The following is a 14,269-nucleotide window of genomic DNA, read 5'->3' as shown; positions in this document are numbered from 1 at the left end:
GCCTCACTTTCTTTCTGTTCTTTTGCTGGTTGTGGGAATGGGAGAGCAGTTCAGCCAGCTGTTCTCAGTCCCTCTGGGCCGTCTGCTGTTCATTTTTTGAGCGAGCTCCATACTGTCCATCTCGGTTCAGAACAAACAAGCGAACACGGTTTAAACCCCCTCAACCTCCCTCCAAGTACAATAACCAGAACCAGCTGCATGTAAGCATTTTGTTATGAGCGGATATTTATATGAGACAGCGTCGCTGAGAGGTTTCATGTGCTATGTAACATTACTTTAGTTCTATATTATATTCTGAGATTGCGTCATGGACAAAGGTCACTGAACGAGATTAAGTCAAAGCAATTGGAATGATATGAAGCAGCTCTTATTTGATGTACTGGTGCTGAATGGTCATTTGGGATTATTTTTCTCAACCTCTTGTTGTGTAAAGGCTGGCAGACATTTGGTGCCATAGTTGGATTTGTTGTATTTTTAATTCATCTTTTTTCAGCCATGAGGTTTACATGCCTTTTAAGCTGTTAACTCTGTCCTTCATGGCGTTTTTTTTTTTCTTTATAATTTTGCATGGCAAATCCCAGATTCCCAGACAATACAAATGAAATTCTATGTGACTTTTTTATGCCGTTCTTCGCAAACTGTACCTCAACATGGCCGTAAATTCATTCAAAACGTGTAGACCTAACATTCCAAGGGTAAGTGGATTTGTTACATTTTTGTTCTCTGAGGTAAAATTGAAATATTCAAATGCTAATGCTTGTAATACATGTAGTGCTAGTAATGATTGTAATGTTTCTCCATGGCAACATGCTGTGCTTTTTTATACTGCAATGCTTCACATTTCTTTAAATATATGAATCTTCAACTCGCCCCTGTTCTTTAAAGTAGAGTAGAAACGAGTGCAGATTTGAGCTCATGTGACGATCACATCCGATTTGTGAAACAGCTACGCAACATCTAAATACTGCTTTGGGAGAAAATGTATCAACAGCTTTAACTGCATGGATGCACGCTCTCATCCACCAGTTCATCTTTTACATCTCATATAAACAAATATAAATTTACTGCCATAATACAATATATATCTACTTTGCACAAAACACATACTGATATTTGTAGTTTCTGTGATTTGGAGCCAATAATAGAAAAGCATTATTCTGGCTGTAAATATTGAAGGAAGGAAAAAAAAACCCCAATAAAGCAGCTCGATCCTAGGAGAGAAGAAATCACAAAACAAACAACAAACATAGGCAAGTGAAAGTGTGTATATGTGTGTTTGATGCTTTAACAAACATATTGAACTGAAATCATGGTTAATTAAAGCTTTAATTGTTGCTATAGGTGAGCTAGGAGTTTGTTCTACATGTTGATATACATTTATGTGTAAGAAACTTTTATATACAGACAAGTACAATACATTAAATAAATAAATAAAGAGCCAGAGTAGACAGTTTATGAATTAATTTAATGTGCCAGATGTTATTATATTATTATGTGCCTGATATCACAGCTAATTCTACTGAATTGATAAAGCCACAGTTGTTGACACGATTTAAATATAATTAACTGAGCGATCCCTAACGATTATGCATATGTGGATAAGCTGTTATACAACATATAGCCCTGTACAGCATGAACGGCTGTTATTAAAGACACAATATGGGCTCTACCACCGTGTTTCTGTTGGGAGGAGGCTGTCTAGACAGAATAGAACAGGGCTTGTCAATTGGCAAACTAAACTAAGTATGTGAGAAAAAAAAACTGTAACAGAGCCAATAAGTGTATGGGAAAAAAATAGATACACTCATAAACCAGTGCAGCTTCTGTAGCAGATCCTCTATTGTGATTTAATCCAAATACGTGTTTATGTAAAATATGTATCTTGTCAGGCCAGAGGCAGATCAGACATATTACAAATGAGAAGGCCCTTACAGATTTTCATAGATTAAAAAAAAAAACAAAAAAAACTTTGGTTTGACTGGCAAACTGATGATGTTTAAACATCATCAGTTTGACTGGCAAACTGATGATGTTTAAACACGTCTTAAACACACATGTTTAACGATTTCAAAGTTCACTACCGATGTCTCGCATCTGTTCATGGCACTAGTCAAACTTCAGATTGTTTTACGTATAGCCATAACGTGAAACTAATATCTAAATGGAATTTTGGCAAATATGTCTAGAATGACAGACAGAACTGTTACTTGACATGATATTTATCTAATTTATCTAATCTAAAAGATTGATATCGGCACATGGGATATATAGATTCATGAGCACAGTTCATTAAAGCTGCTGCTCCTACTTAGTTTTGAAACTGACCAGCAGTTCAAGCCAGGCCAGTGTTTCAGTGCAGACTGTTGTTGATGTGGTGTGCGTCAGCAACCAGAGCAGCTGACATCATTATAGCGTTTGCTAACGAGAGAGTGGCATTACCGGGCTGAGTGTGTGTCTTGGGCAGCCTCCTCGCAGCTCTTGTGTGAGAAATGCGTCTCCAGCAGATCTGTGTGGTCTGGCTCCGAGTCTTGTTTGATTTAAGCCAAGTCGGCCGGCTTATTAAAGCGCTGTTTTGCCGCTTATATTTCATTGTAGCGAAAACACGGCAAAGGAGAGTGACACAATACTGTGCTCTGTTCCTCGCTGTATCACAGAGCTTCTCTAGACCGTATGAGATCTTCTTACAGCAGGTTTCGGGGCAGAGCCAATGTGAACACACTGACCACAAGCAGTCATGCAAGTAAAGACTACTGTTTTATAAGATCATTTCTAACAGTATAAAGAGCATTACTTCGTGGTTTGTTATTGTTGCTTTGGGCCAGTTTGCATCCTAACCGAGGCTTAACATTGATTTTGATGTTATTCTTTTCAAGTTCCTTATCTTTCAGTCCTGTAAGCAATCTGTTATTATTCACACTAATTTCAACACAACAGTTTAGAGATTAATGTAGGTATTGTGGGCCCCTAACAGTGTTCCTTTTGTTTGCGCTCGAAAGTAAAAGGATCTGCCATTGCCCCGTCCTTCGACTTTTGAAATCTGCATACCCCAAGGGCTGCTGGGAGAGTTTAACAAGCTTCTGATGTCGCCGGAGCAGGGGGAGCCGTTTGAAATTCCTTTGTCGAGGTAGAAGGCGAGCCCAGCGCATCCTGCCAGAGAGCCGCAGAGGTCAGAGTGTAAAGCAGGAATAACAAGGAGGTAGAGGCCCGCTTCGCAATACCATCTTAGCTCCAGCTGCACCCGTAGCAGACATAAAGAGCTCAGTATCCTCAGGGACAACGTTTTCTGATGAAGCTCTAATTTTAGTGCAGGGTTTTATACTCTTCATAGAGTTACCCTTGTTTGATTCCAAGCACTGATGGATTAAAAAAACACTCATGTTTCCCAATAGCTTTTTAACTTTCCCATCAGTGGTGTTGTTCTAGGTCAATCTCTCTCTCTCTCTCTCTCTCTCGCTCTCTCTCTCTCTCTCTCTCTCTCTCTCTCTCTCTCTCTCTCTCTCTCTCTCTCTCTCTCGTTCTCCCTCTCTTTCCTTCAGTCACTTTTTTACTGCCTGTTTTTGAGGCACCCTTTAAATCCAAACAGCCTCTGGAAAGATTGTATTCTTGCTCCAAGGTCAGCAGCTGCAGTCGTGTTGGGGGGGTTTTGTGTGTATGTGTGTGTGTGTGTGTGAGCGTGTGTGTGTTTATATTTATTATAAACACACACATATATATATATATATATATATATATATATATATATATATATATATATATATATATATATATATATATATATATATATATATATATATAGAGGGGAGGTTTAAGCTAAGCTGTATTAGCTGACCTTTCACCTTTGGCTTCCGCTCGTGTAATTGCAGGAAGTGAGGCGACCCAATGAAAGAAGATGTCGGCTTTGCATTAATTAACACAGAGCTGCCTGTTATTAAAATCCATAGGTGACCATATTGTCTGGACTTTGGGAGGGGGGCTGAAAAGTTATACCTGTTCGAAATAGTGAGGCTGTTACGATGGCTTGTTAAAGCCATATGTTTGATGAATGGAGGACAAACAATGAAACAGGGAGTGTTTTTATTTTTAAAGCCAAATGTTTCTTTAAATAGCATAGGCAATAAAATAATACTGCAGTTTGTGGTAAACGATGTACTAAGTAAAAGAGACATGTTTAAAAGTGTCAAATCCAAGCCAAAGTCATCAAGAGAGTGGCAGAGTCAGTAACAACACTGTGAAACTGTTTATGGGTCATATGGCACCAAGTGTTGTGTGTTTTGTGCCAACAGCGGTTTAAGAAAAGTCCCCTTAAGTGAAAATGTTTGATCGGCGCGTAAGCAAAAAATGCAAACGAGAGAAAGCTTGCACTGTTTTTCTTTCACTCTTCACCAGATGACTTATCTCCTAAACGTGTCACACGCCGCAGACTAAACGCGTCTGCCTCCTGCCATGCGGACGCCGAGGCATAAGAGATTTATGGCACCTCTGCCTTTGATATCTGGCACGGCTGACCTTGCATAGTGAAACAATCGCACATGAAGTATAAGTGTGCTTGTGTGTATGTTTGTACATGTATATGTGTGAGCAGGGGCGGCGAGTGACGTATCCATGTCTGTACAACTTGTGCTTCTGAGGGTGCTGCGTGAAGGATTAACTCAATGTCTCCTACCCTCTGTGCCAGTAACAGGCAGGGCACTTTAGCTGCTGGAAGTCATAGCGGTTAAAGTCTCCATTAGAGGAATATCAGATGAGGCATGCAATATAAATGCTTAATTTTTTGCATGATATATGAGTAGATTAGTTTGTTTGGGTACAGTGTGCTGATGTTTTCTGGTATTAGAGACTTGAGCTCAATCAGATGCACACACAGGCACGCACGCACACACAACCACCCACACACAACTTTTTACTGTCCGCAAACAGCCTAGTGACAACTGTTGTGTTGTTAAAAATATAAATTGAAAAAATAGTTATTCTTGGCACATAGAGAAGCAGCGTTATTCATGCACTCGCTATGTGACTTCTGTACCACTGGAAGATGTAAAAGCATTATTTACTATATGGCTACATCCCTGTCCGTTAGGTTTCCAAGTCATGTACAGTGGTGCTAAATGCAATAACCAAGCTCCATTTGTCTAAAACCTTCTTTTGTTGTGACTTTTATGAGCAAAACTTAAAGTATTTACCAATCTAGAAAATGTTCAACACTGCTGCAAATTTTTGGTAGATTTGAAGGCTACATGTGAGATTTTTTTAATTCAAAGACTATCTGCAATAGGAAACTCAGAATGCTCTGAAATGCACCTTGGCCTTGAGCAAGTGTAGCTTTTGGCAAGCGTGTAATTCTCAGTGCTCAGTGCTAATCGAAGCAAACTGCAAAAGTTTCTCTGCACACCGCTCGCTTGCTGATGCTTTTTTAACAAATACACTGTTTAAATACAATAACTGTTTTATCAGGTCATTTCTGTACTGCTTTTTAGAGCGCAGGTTTGCTTTAATTCAGTGCTAATCATGAACATTAATTGAAGCTGGTTGAGGTAGAAAGCTGAGTGCAGTATGATAAAAGCTAGTAGAAACAGATTTTCAGAATATATTATATGACTGTTTGTTCAAGTCTCATTATAATGGCTGGGTGTTTTTGCCTGGAGCTTATTTGATGACATCATCTTGCAGGGGCTGTTTCTGAGAATTTTGATTTAACACACAATAACCCTTATTCATCAATGTTGCTAAAGGTAAATCTGATTGCTGAATGAGCGTACACAAATTCCAATGACATTTTCCTTACTTATCAAATTCAGCTTTCAAATTAGACGCGCATCTGGGTCGTGTGTGTCTACAAATAACTTTTTCAGTTTGAGTTATTATTATTATCAATAATCGTAAGCAAGTGTTGGACAGAAAACAAAATGTAACAATCATAACTGCACGTACAGAAATATATAATTAAATATAATGTAGGCGTTTAGGGTCAACAGGCAATTTGTAGATGTGAAACAGGAAGTGCTGTGTCACAAAAGCTTGATCACAAAATGATGCTAAACCATACTGGAATATCTTCTTTTTTTCTTCGGTTTAATTGTAGCCTGGATTCTTTTGTATTGTAACTCACACAACACTTGCATATAATAGGGTGTGTTTCATGTAAATTAGCTGCATATGGATATTTAAATATGTAAATGATTCATATTTTCTTTTTGTAAATAAAATACCATCTGTCTCTCTTTCTCTCTCTACCCCCTTCTGTTTTGCTCGTGACTAGAGTGTGAGGCCACACTCCACATTCTCTCCATCCTTCACCCCTCCCTAAAGCTGCTCCCAATAAGCATTGCTCCCACACACCTACGCATGCCCTTGCATAGCCTTCACACACACACTCGGCAGCTCGTATGCAGTTGGCCTCTTGTGAATTTTGTCACCCAGACCTCATCCTAGGTTTTAAATGTATCCTAATTTTCTCGGATGGGAGCACTTTCTTGTGGGCTCAGAAATTATGAATCCTGTCAGTTCACGGCACTGAAACGTATTTATTTGGATAAGCCTCCCTGAGGCCCTCTCATTTTTTGAATATACACAGTCGAATGACTTGGCCGGGTCCTCAAGCACTTCGTTTTTCCAGAATGTTTTTCGCAAATTAGAATATATTTATTTTCTGTCTTGCAGAGGCATGGCACGTCATATTAATTCGCTTATGTCAGAAATTTCATTTCGCCACGCTTGGGTGGTTTCACCACTTGTTCCATGGAATTTAGCAGGAGATTTGTGAAGGGCATCTCCAATGTAATTAGCAGTAATACATATGCTCATTAAGTAGAGATTTAGAGTTCTGGCCCTTAGGGTGTTTTTTAATGAACTCATGCATTGATAATAATAGAGGCTAAGATAATTAACCAGTACTGATTTTATTAAAAACTGAAGCCTATACAAAATTTTGGACTTAATTATGTGACTTTTCTTAGGATTACATTGGGTTTTTTTTGTGTCGCGTAGCGCCCTCGTCATTGAAACGCAAGTGGACAACGCCAGCATCAGACGCCACAGCTGCAATATTTTACCAAGAAACCCTCTGATAGCTGACCATTACCAATGTAGGATTGTGCAAAATGCTTCATTGTTTCCTTAATGACAGACAGAAGAGTTTGTCATCTGGAACCATTTGTAAAGGAGAGATTCTGGGGTCTGAGTTTAAATAGTTTAGCTTTCATGCCAGGCTTCTAGACAAGAAAAAGGTGTTGGCTTAGAAAAGATCAGCACTCTTCCTCCCACTGACAACTGTTGGTCATTTGCAAATTGTTGATTGCAAGTGTGCTTAAAATAAGCTCTGGTGGAAAATGTGTGTTTTGGAACTTTTAATAGATAATGGTTTTACTGAATATACCACAGACTGATTAATGGTGTCACAAGACTCTTTGAAGAGAATTTCTGATCAACATGTAAAAAAGAAGCTGCACCGAAGAGTTACGCATGAAGTCTCTGTTTAGTACTTAAGACTGCATTCCAGATGCTTTGCTTACCTCCATCATATATTAATTTATTACTGTCTTGGTGTACAATGGAGGCACATGGAGGTAAACGTAAATAAAAGCAGAATGCAATGATTTTCAAATCTTATACAACGATATTTTATTCACAATAGAACACACAAAACATATCAAAGGTTTAAACCGAGGAAATGTTACTTTTTTTATTTGATGGCTTAATAAATTTGGGACATGGCCAAGTTTACTACTGTGTACCATACCCTCTTCTTTTAACAACATTCTGGGAACTGAGGAGACCAGTTGCTAAAGTTTTGAGAGAGGAATGTTGTTCCATTTGTGTCTGACACAGGATTCTAGCTGCTCAACAGTCCTGGAGCTTTTTTGTTGTATTTTTAATTTCATAATGTGCCAAATGTTTTCAGTGTTTTTCTGAACTCCAGGCAGTGCAGTTCAGCACCAGGACTCTTCTACTATGTAACCAATTTGTTGTAATAGATACAACATGGCTTAGCATTGTCTTTCTAAAATGTGCAGGGCCTTCTCTGATAAAGACGTCGTCTGGATGGCAGCATACGTTGCTCTAAAACCTGTATATACCTTTCAGCATTGATGGTGCCTTTCCAGATATGCAAGCTGCAAATTTCTTATGCAGTAATGCACCCCCATGACATTAGGGATGCAGACTTTTGAACTGAGTGCTGATATTAAACCGGATGATCCCTCTCCTCTTTAGTCTGGAGGGTGCGTCATCTATGGTTTACAAATAGAACTTCAACTTTTTTTTTTTTTACAGTTTTTTTTAAACAGTTTTTAATTTCTTTCCAAATTTTAAATTAACTTTGGCCTGGAGAAGCTGATGACACATATATTTTCTTCTTTGCACGGATTAAAAACTGTTTTTGTGGATGCCACAATAAACTGTGTTTACAGACAGTATTTACCGGAGGTGTTTCTGAGTCCATGCAGTGATTTAAATTGCTTTTAAATGCAGTGCCGTCTGAGAGCCCAAAGATCAAAAGCATCCAATATTTAATTTTGTCCTTTGTGCATAAAGAGATTTCTTCAGATTCTCGTTTTATATTATTTACTGTAGAGGATGAGACACTCGAAGTAAAATATTTATATCGAGGGATATATTCTAAAATTATTTCATAGTTTGAAGATGCAGTTTTCCACAGATTGATAAACCTCCACCCAATTTTACTTCTGAGAGATTCTGTTTCTTTTAAGCAACATTTACTTTTCCAGCCTTTTGTTTCCCTGTCCCTAACATGTTACAGCTATCAAATTAAAAATTTTCTTCTTTACATTGTACATTTTCTCAGTTTTAACTTTTGATGTGCATGCTTTGTTCTGTCGTAAATAAAATATGGGTTTATGAGATTTGCAAATCATTGCATTCTGTTTTCTAGTCTCAACTTTTTAGAACTGGGGTTGTAAATGTCATGCTCATAACATTGACCTGCTGAATGAGAATTATATCTTGCACAAAGCAGTAAGACTATATTCAAGTTTTTAGTGTGATGATCGGTGATCAGATTCCATCTATGAGATCACTTATCCCTTGTGAAGCAATCATAATTTCTTCAGACATCCCCTGGCAATATTACTTAACAGGCATATGACTGGAAATAGTATCCAGTCTGAATAGTACTTTAGCAGTATTTTGAAGTATTCCAGAGTTGTCTTGTGTTAATCGTTGTTCTTGATGGGCTGAATACATGTAAGTGGTTGCGTTAAGTGAAATTGACTTGAAACAATGTAACATGACTGGCTTCAGGGTCCCTGGTTTGAGCTCAGATTACGGTCTGTTTTGCTTTGACCATGTGGGTGGGTTTCTTCTGGGTTCTCCAGTTTCTTCCATCAGGAGCTTAGCGAATATAAATGACAATGCAATATCACTTTATGACGATCAATTCAGAATAGACATCATTTTTGCAAGGTGCTGCATGTAAAGTAAAAAGGATTAATGCCGAGATGTACCCAAAACCAAAAAGGGGGAAGGGGGTCATCTTGTTCCACTTTCGTTTAGCCTTTCCTCCGGGCTCTCCCCTCTCTTTGATAATTGCAATTAATCCGCCTGCAGTCGGGGGACAGGATATCCACTCTCTTTATGTTGATGAGAGCAGGCTAGGAAGAGAAAGCAAGGGAGGATGAATTACTTCAAGCTGCTGGCTGATGTGACGTTTGCCTGGAAGGTCTCACACTCGCAGAGAGCTGAGGAGCACTCGCTTCCTGCTATTAGAGGTACGGAGGAAGGGAGCAGGGGAGTGGTGAGTAGAATAATGGAGGAAGAGCAGAGAGCAAAGATGGTCTGGAATCTAATTTTTCTGTGCTCTGGGATGAGTAATCAGATTGGCCTGGTGCTGGTGTTCCATATTTCACATGCAGACTAGAAATACATATAGGTCGAGGGAATGTTAAAAATCTTGTTGACTGTGTCTAATGTGTTTCTCAGGTACTGTAAGGACATAAAGAAAAAAAATATCTGTGTGAAAATGTCTAATTAGTACAGAAAAAAAGGCTCCGTAAGTAGTAATGATGCATCAGCCTGTTAGCCTCGGGGCATGTTGCTAATGATGGCGTAAATATGTTTTTATGCTGTTACATTACAGTTTGTTACGTTGCCCAAGAAATACAATTTGCTTGTATACAGAGAGTAATGAGAACAGATAGAGGGCAGATAAAAACAGAGCTGTGTCCAGAGACTAAAACCTATTGATTTGTACTTCGATCCATTTACAGAACAGTTCCCTCTACATTATTGATATATTTTCATTCTTCCTCTGCTTTTCAGATTCATAAGATTGATCAGAGTAAAGCAAGTTTATTTTGTTTTGTATGCACTTATCTTGCCATTGCTCGGGTTTTACAAACAACCAGCGGTCCACATTTGCCATGATAATAAGGCTGAAGGCACAAATAATTGAGACAATTTCTTGCCAGCAAGTTCAGGGTTTTGTGGCACATTAAACGTATGTGGTCTTTTTTTTTTACTCTGTTTTCACCCAGTAGGATTTTATTATAAAAACATTCTGACTAACGCGATAGTCATCACCATTATTAGCAGGGCATTAAAATAGAAATCTGGACATTTCTTTGGGGAGGGGATAGGTGCTGGTTGGCCGAAGTTCCATGTTCTTGCCGTCAGCCCCTCAGATATGTCTCCACACAAAGACAAACTGTTGGCCTGCGTTGTATCAGACCTGTCATAGAAAGACAAGCAAAGTTAAACAAGGTTTCTGTGCCAGACTGGGCTGGGGATCACTCAGGATATCACGGAAAGAGTGCTATAATGGAGGGGGAAATCCTCTCAGTTGTTCCAATTTAGATATCTCAGGGTAAGCTCAGCGGGTTTCAGTAAAGCAAAGACAGAGACTAAAGCACACATTGCTAGGAAACACTACAGGGCTTTGTCGTATTGAGACTGTTTTGAATTTGCTACTCCTGACCATGTTGTAGATTTAATTACCATTCCTGAGCTGTTAAACAACGAGCTTGCCAATGCGTGATCCATCTTAAACGCACAAACAGGATGAGTTACAAACAAGTTATTGCGGGGAAATTATGTGTACGAGACACAACTGCTTATTTCTTTAGGTGTAGTGAGGAAACAGCATAAGTCCACTTTTAAATGAAAAAAACAGCGGGGTGTGTTCATTCATCCCCATGGAATAATTGATACTTGAATAACACATAATTGAAGTCTGTATTTTAGACTTGAGTGCAGGTATTTATTCTTCACATCCAATAGATGGACAAGTAACAATCTTAAATAGTTTCCATCTATTCTGGCTGCAAATCCTCTGCAGGTGTGTAACAACAGGGCTACTGAGCATGGCAGAGTGTGAAGAGGTTTAAACGAATCCTTCTGTTTGTATAGAACGATGGGTGATAATGGGAGAAGCTAAGAGAGACCCAGATGCAGTGTGTGTTTACAGAAGCTGTCAGGAGAGCAGATCTGCCCAAACTCTGGACCCAAAGCTCATGTTCTGTTCCAGCATGAGCCGGATTAGTTTGCAGTTTGTGTTAAAAACACCTCTCAGTCACACGAGTATGGCGTATCTTTTTATGTCGCGTAACTTCAGAGGATCGGACGAGACTTTTTCAACTGCCTTTGTTCTTCGTTCCAAAGCTCCCATTCTGAATGTGTTTGTAACACAAGCCTGCACACTTCCTTTAAACGCATCTGACAGTGAGTGCCATTCTGAGCAAAAAAAGAGTTTTGGTGGGGGGTGCAAAAAAGGAAAAACAGATGAGTCCTGATTCTTTCACACTTACTCTATCCGTCTGCTCCAGCTTTGGTTTTGCTGATGGATTTCAAATGTGTTTCGCATGTGCAGAGTTTTCACACACAAAAAGAGGCATTCATGGCTGTACCTTTGCCATCTCCAGATTGACACTGGAACTACAAAGCTTGTGCTCATGTGATTATTGCCTTCTTTCTTATTTGCATAATTCAGATGAGATCAGTTTGAGTTCATGAGAAACTGCTAAATGCTTACCTGACTGAGTAGAAATGGCTTTGCTGTCTGGTCTGAAAACATATATCAATTACCTATTTAAATGATTTTTATTTATTGACAAAAGAGTCAGTTATTAAAAAGAAACAATAACATAAATTATTAATAAAATGAAGGCCTTTAAATACTTATATCTTATTGCGTTGAAGTGAATGTTGGTATCTCGTGGAATTTCTGTACATATTTTATAAGGCATATAGGGCATCAGTGAATACAATATAATTCAATGATTTTTAACCCCTCTGGTGAGCTGTTTGTGTACAGCTTTGGTATGAGGGTTAGCAGCATTTTTTTGTACTTCTTCAACAATGGTTCCTGTTCAGCTCTGACCGACTGCTATTTTGGGAGGCACTGATGGAAAATGGGCAGCTGGGCAGGTTCTCCTTCAATCAACCTCAGTATTAATAGCAGACAGACACTTGGGATTTTGAGCAGCGGCTGAGCACCACTGCAGTGCCTGGCAGGTTTTAGCACATATCGCCTGGATTAGAGAGTCAGACAAAATAAATGAATCCTCGTGAGCACAGAATCCAGTATTGACAAGCTGATTTCCATCTCCTTTCACTGATTAGGGATTTTACTTGGCGTCGACTGTCACTCAGTATCGCTTGTCCGAGGTGTCTTTTACTGTTTAGGTTGTAGAGCTTGGCAGAACTATGTCCCGGTGAAGCTGAACTGCTAGTAAAGACAAGGCAAAAAAGCCGTAAAAACAAATAAAATGGACTCTCAACATTATTCATGGCAAGTGGTGCTGGTGAAAGTGAATTGTGTGTTAGAGATGTCTGGGTTTGCACCTTGCAGTAGCTGGCAGGTGTGATATAGATGTTTCTTCATAATACTACAACTTTTTTTTATAACTACCAAGTAGGAAAGTCCATAGATTGCCGCTATAATTTTGTCCTCACAGCATGTCTATTTAAGGCCTTTGTTTGTTAGATCTTTACGTCACTTAGTAGGAGGGAGGGGAGCTTTAAGCTCCAGAGATATTTATAACAATAACAGGGGATAACGGTGCTAAAAACCCAACTCGTTTTCCTGGAAGACAAGTTCAGTCCCAAATTCATTCCATTTTTTATTTTTTTTTTTTTTATACTGCTCTGTCTTCTTCTCTCTCTTAGGCATAATTGCCCAATTCGGTCACAATATCACATTTTGTTTTGGTATTTATTGTAATAGGGCTTCAATGACATATCTATTTACTGGACCAGAATATAAAGTACATTGGCTGTAGTCAATTCAGTGCTGTGAATAAAGAACAAGCCGTTATGTAGAGATCCAAGATCTTCTAAGCAGGTGGAACATGTGATCTGGTACATTTTGTGTGACAGTTTATTAATTCACCCTTTCCTCTAGGGACCTGCGGTACTCAGGAAGTGAAGCAGTAATTAAATGTAAGTCAACGCTTAAACAACCAGTAAAAATGCAAATGTTTTTACAACATTTGGAATGTGCAGCCTTAATGTATCATCTATATGCTATTTATTCTTTGAACCTCGCGTGCAAACCACTTTGTGTTGGTTTTGTGCACGTGCCATCAGTTCTGTTTTGAGCTCGTGCACGCTACTAGACTTGTGCATGAGTTGGCAGAGTAAGTGTAAGGATCGGTTTAAGTGAGCTGTGCAAGTACGTGAGCCGAAGGGGGTGAAAAATTTGAGGTCCGCTAGACCTCACTCTTCCACTTCCTCACAGACAACTGCACTCTCCAAGCAAAATTGTCCCCAACCTGTTCTGACAGTGGCAATTCCGTTTTCACTAGTAAAACAAATCGCTTAGTAGTCGCAGAGCTCCGAATTCTGGGCAGAAAGCCTCGAATCATGTTTAAGTGTATAACATGCTGTTGCTATGAGCAAAAGGAAATTTTTGTTCTCCTTTTGCATTTATTTTGAATCGGGTTTGGAGCTTTGTGTGAACAGCTGTTTCTCCTGCCTTCCACCTGCAACGCACACGCTTAGATCAGCAATATAGTGTTCAGCTTTGTATATTTCCAAAAGATTTTTCATAATTAACAAGAGCCTTCCTGCTAAGCATTGGAGTTTGTCAGGAAATTGGAGGATGAACAGGCTACAGCCTGCCTTTGTTCCAGAGATTCAGTGCTTAAGATTCAGTGCCAGCATTATGAGTTTTCTGACTCATACAGTGACAATCAAGGGTAAAATCCTATACATGTGTTTTATACATTTGCACTTTGGTTGCTGAAGCCTGTGTTCGTTATTGAAGGCTAAAACCATGCACAGAAGTCTGAACGAATGTGAGAATGAGTAGAAATCCCAG

The 14,269-nt window shown here is 39.1% G+C and overlaps 1 protein-coding gene across 4 annotated transcripts in view; it reads left to right on the top strand.

The window, feature by feature from the left end:
• bmpr1bb (bone morphogenetic protein receptor, type IBb) overlaps positions 1–14,269 on the top strand; it is a 69,058-nt gene that overhangs the window by 2,272 nt on the left and 52,517 nt on the right. The window lies entirely within an intron of this gene.

This window comes from Silurus aristotelis (genome assembly GCF_946808225.1).
Source record: "Silurus aristotelis genome assembly, chromosome: 18".
NCBI lineage: Eukaryota > Metazoa > Chordata > Actinopteri > Siluriformes > Siluridae > Silurus > Silurus aristotelis.
This window is presented reverse-complemented; position numbering and strand designations above follow the sequence as displayed.